The following is a 5,037-nucleotide window of genomic DNA, read 5'->3' as shown; positions in this document are numbered from 1 at the left end:
GGCCGCGGCCCGGCCGGCCTGGAGACTGAGGTTCACGCCCTGCGCCAGGCGGAGCTTCCGGGAGGGTGGCCGCTCTCCCGGGCAAGCTCGCGAGTCCTCGGATCCCAGAAACATAACTCCGGGGGTGCAGACCTGCTTGAAGGCCCGGCCTCTTTCCTGGGAGGCGTTCGCTCCCGCCGGGCCAAGGACTAGGTCGCCGATCCAAGCGGCTGGGGTGAGCGCGCCCTCGGGGAGGGGAGCTCCCTTGGGGGACACTGCCCAGCCCGCAGGCCGTGAGTAGCCCGAGCTCGGGAGTCGGGGGAGGTCGGGCGGGGGCAGCCGGGAGGGGCTCACCTTGCCTCCAGTTCCCAAGCACAGGAAATGGCGGTGCAGCTTTGCTGGGGGACGCTTGTTGTGAGGTTGTAAAATTGCAGCTTCTGGAAGGCTGGGAGCGGAATTCTAGCCCACGCCCACTTCTGGGTGGCTGGAGAGGGCCCTCCTGCTGCCCCGCCCGCTCCTGCACCGGGCTCCTCTCCCTGGCCTGCAGACCCTGGCCTCCCTACCCTGGGGGAAAACCCCACCTGGGAGGTAAGACTGCTTGCTGAGCTGCTTTTCGGCCAACCAAGAAATGTAGAGTATTTGGGGGCGTTTCTCACAGGTGGGCGGACTGTTAGGATGGCGAGGGCCCAGTGTGGGTGCTTTGGTTCTCTCCGGAAGGTTGATGTCTGGACCGAGAAGGTACCGAGTGTTCTCTACCGCTTCCTAAAATCTGACACCGTGTGGCTTTGGGATGCAGGTGCTGGGTGTCCCCACAGCCACCCTCAAGACTGTATCCTGGGGCAGCATTTTGACAAAGCCTGCCCCACTGCAGCCTCCGCCTCCCTGGTTCAAGCGATTCTCATGCCTCAGCCCCCGGAGTAGCTGGAACTACAGACGTGGGCTACCATACCCAGCTAATTTATGTATTTTTAGTAGAGATGGGGTTTCGCCATGTTAGCCAGGCTGGTCTCGAACTCCTGGCCTCAAGTGATCCACCCACCTCCACCTCCCATAGTGCTGGGATTACAGGCGTGAGTCACCATCCCCGAACCAGGGGGCTTTTCAAGAATGATTCATCTTGCATAATGTTTTAAAGCCACAAGCTGTCCTGGGGAGACACCCCCCTCGGTTTTGTTTTTGTTTTTCTTCTGTTTTTGTTTTTGTTTTCATTTTTGTTTTTGTTTTGAGATGGAGTCTCCTTCTGTCTCCCAGGCTGGAGTGCAGTGGCTCCATCTCAGCTCACTGCAACCTCTGCCTCCTGAGTTCAAGCAATTCTCCTGTCTCAGCCTCCCCAGTAGTTGGGAGGCACACACCACCACGCCCAGCTAATTTTTGTATTTTTAGCAGAGGAGGGGTTTCACTATATTGGCCAGGCCAGTCTCAAACTCCTGACCTCAGGTAATCCACCTGCCTCAGCCTCCCAAAGTGCTGGGATTACAGGCGTAAGCCACTGCACCTGGCCAGATTTTTTAATACCATTCTTGGACTAGGTGATTTGACAACTTAGAAAACTGTTCACTAGGTGTCCAGGCCCTCTCTGCAATCAGTCAGAAGCTGTAAACGTGGCTGGTGGAGAACAGAGTATTTCCCTAGGAAAACTTCCCTCCCCTACCTTGTCATCTAGCGGAAAGAGACGGACTTGGGCCCGTTTTCTTAAGGTAGTAGTACTGTTTAAGGAGCGAATAGTCTGAATTTAGACTCTCCTCAGCCCAAGGCTAATGCAAATGTTATGTCATTGATGTCATTTTGCAGACGCAATTTGAATTAACACCTACAGTAAGGCAGGCATGGGTCTGCTAGCCAGTGAGAGAGCCCCTACCGCATTGTTGGTCCTCAGTGCTGTCAGTGAAGGGGACTTTACGGGAGATGTCATGGGCTGCAGTGGGTGGCCAGAATTTGAGAACTAGTAGATAATGTCACATATGTGCCCCATCACCGTCACTTCAGCTAGCATCAGATCTGTTGTCCAGGATAGCTAGACGTTACTTGTGGTTAAATGTGTTTGTCTTAATACGTTAAGTTAAATGTATTTGTACTTGTGGTTAAATGTCTTAGAGTAAGTTCCTTCAAAAGTTAATTTTGAGCCCTTAAGTTAATTTTGAGCCCTTAAGTTAATGGTATTTCTTTCCAAAAAAAAAAAAAAAACTGATGAACTGTAGCTTCAGCCTGTAACTAGATGCCTCTGATTCTCTTTGATTCCGGTAGTCAAACGTCTGTTGAAAAAGCAGAGAGAGGATGCCTCGGCGTGTAAGTGGAGCGATGAGGACCTGATCCCTGGGCCGTTTGGGAACACTGGCTGCCGTTTGATCACAGTCAACCTGGACTCAGAGCATTTCAAGGAATTTCAAGTAATTCTTGTATTTTAGTTTCCCTTTTAGAGCACAAATTGGTACTAGCAAATGACTTACTTCTGAATCTGTCTCACCCCCTGGTTAATGGCTGGTTATCCCTTTTGGGCTCACCTGTGTGTAGGTGGCCAGCCTCACCTTTTTTTTTCTTTCTCTTTTCTTTTTTCTTTTTGAAATGGAGTCTCACTCTGTCGCCCAGGCTGGAGTGCAGTGGCGCGATCTCAGCTCACTGCCACCTCTGCTTCCAAGGTTCAAGTGATTCTCCTGCCTCAGCCTCCTGAGTAGCTGGAATTACAGGTGCCTGCCACCATGCCCGGCTAATTTTTGTATTTTTAGTAGAGATGGGTTTTCACCACGTTGGCCAGGCTAGTCTCGAACTCCCGACCTCAAGTGATCCACCCGCCTCCACCTCCCAAAGTGCTGGGATTACAGGCGTGAGACCGGTATGTTCACCGTTTTGAAATTTTAAATGGTATAAAGGAAGACAACACCGAAAGACAACACCAAAACATCCTCTCCGCCTTGCTGGCCTTCCACTCAGGCTGCTCACGAGGGTCCCGACATCTTCGTGCGTGTTCTGCCCATAGTGGCGTGCCAGCCTACTATGCTTCTGAAAGTGTACTGGGGTGACACTTCGCATCATTCTGCTGCAAGCTTTTTCCACTTTCTTATGCTCCCTGGACTCCTTCCACACTGGGGCACATGGACCCACCTCCCTTCCAGCAGAGGCCCAGCGGTGCAGGAGGTACCAGGGTTCATTTCGCTGTCCCCATCTGGTCACTTAGGGGGCTCCGCTTTGACAAGGTTGGAGCAGTCCTTGTCAGTGCATGCCTGCACAAACTGTGTGCACGTAACTTCAGGACGAAGGGCTAAGCAACACTCAAATGTGACTTGTACTTTATAGTTAACAGACACAGCAGGATGACCTCCCAACAGACACTGCGTCCTCGTGCCAGTAGGGTCTGGGGTGCCTTCATCCTTGGGTCCTTCCGGGGGACTGTGGAGCTTCCTTGTGTGGTGGGGAAATGCTGTCTTCTTTCATTTGAGTTTCTTTTTTTTTTGTTTTTGATTTGAGACGGAGTCTCCCATCCCGGGTTCAAGCGATTCTTCTGCCTCAGCCTCCTGAGAGCTGGGATTACAGGCGTGCACCACCAGACCCAGCTAATTTTTTTTTTTTTTTTTTTAAGTAGAGACAGGGTTTCAACATGCTGGCCAGGCTGGTCTCCAACTCCTGGTATCAGGCGATCCACCCTCCTCGGCCTCCCAAAGTGCTGGGTTTACAGGCATGAGCCACCGAGCTCGGCCCTTGAGTCTTCTTTAATTATGACAATGTCACTAATTCTGTAAAGGAAAACAGCCACAGAGGGACTGACTGCTGGCTTTTCTCATGAGCTCATGCTGGCTTTTCTCATGGACCAAAGTCTGAGCCATCTCTCCCAGGTGGTCTCTCCACTCCACATGGAGAGTGACCTTGACGTGGTCCCACTGGACTCTGTGCCCTTCACAGAAGGCCAAGCGGAGGCCCAGAGGGGAGCAACAGCCACACAGGGACCCAAGAGCCCACCAGAGCTCCTCAGGTGAGACGTGAAGCCCTCTGCACCTGTCCCTGCTGCCACCGCCCATCCACCATGGACAGCAGAGCCCTGGGCTAGGTGGAAAGATGCCAGGAGTCCTCACTTCCTCCATGGCGGATAATGAAGGTGACCCTGTGTGCTGACCCCCGGAGGCACAGACTGCACAGTGAGGAGCCTGACTAGGGGGTCCCAAGGCCAAGGCCAGCGCCTCTCACAACAGGAGAGTCTGACAATGACAGATGCCCCTCCTTGTTCCTCCAATGAAGGCCTCACAAGGCACTGTTGAGGCCTCCTAAGAATTTGATAAAAAAAAATAAAAAGCACCAAACAACCAATCTCTGAACGTCGGTAGCTTCAAAAAGGAGTACAAGTGCTTGCTGTTTTGAGAAACTGTCTATTATGTGCCACACACTCTGGCCCAGGAATCTCCCAAAAGCCCTAGGTCACACCCCTCCATGCCCTACACTGCTCTCTTACTTTGGAATGCAGGGATTAAATTGGTGAATGATTATGAAATCTTAGAGTGGTAAAAGCTATCCCAGGCCTTACCCCAAAGCCAGAAACCACAAAAAAAAACCTGATAGATTTAGCCATAGAAGAACTTTAAACCTCTACGTAGTAAAAAAATAAAAAGGCTGGACACAGTGGCCCACATCTGTAATCCGAGCACTTTGGGAAGCCAAGGAGGGTGGATCACTCAAGCCCAGGAGTTCAAGGCCACCCTGGGGAATATGGCAAAACCCCATCTCTACAAAAACAAAAACAAAAACTAGCCAGGCGTGGTGGCGTGCACCTGTAGTCCCAGCTACTGGGGAGACTGAGGTGGGAGGATCACCTGAGCCTGGGGAGGTTGAGGCTGCAGTGAGCTGTGATCACGTCAGTACACTCCAGCCTGGATGTACACAGAGTAAGACCCGTCTCAAAAAAAAAAAAAAGTTAAAAAAACAAAATCCAAAGTCAAAAGAAAAATGACAGAAAACTAAATGCAATGTACAAGAGTATATTGTACTACTGTACAATACTCTGTGTTATTGTACTGTTGTAAAATACAGTTTGTTTGTTTTTTTTTTTTTTTGAGACAAGAGTCTCGCTCTGTC

At 51.2% G+C, this 5,037-nt stretch overlaps 1 protein-coding gene across 2 annotated transcripts in view; it reads left to right on the top strand.

Moving 5' to 3' along the window:
* The window catches only part of PPP1R26 (protein phosphatase 1, regulatory subunit 26), a 26,982-nt gene that overhangs the window by 11,195 nt on the left and 10,750 nt on the right, over positions 1–5,037 (top strand). Inside the window, exons 1-2 of one of the 2 annotated variants that reach the window (XM_011957322.1) lie at positions 1–214; positions 2,224–2,366. The gene's annotated coding sequence lies outside the window, so the exon portion shown is untranslated. The remainder of the gene's footprint in view (positions 215–2,223; positions 2,367–5,037) is intronic. The other variant, XM_011957321.1, reaches the window with a different exon arrangement.

This window comes from Colobus angolensis, unplaced genomic scaffold (genome assembly GCF_000951035.1).
Source record: "Colobus angolensis palliatus isolate OR3802 unplaced genomic scaffold, Cang.pa_1.0 Scaffold44, whole genome shotgun sequence".
Lineage (NCBI taxonomy): Eukaryota > Metazoa > Chordata > Mammalia > Primates > Cercopithecidae > Colobus > Colobus angolensis.
The sequence above is the reverse complement of the archived record's forward strand: the minus strand, read 5'-3'. Positions and strand labels throughout refer to the sequence as shown.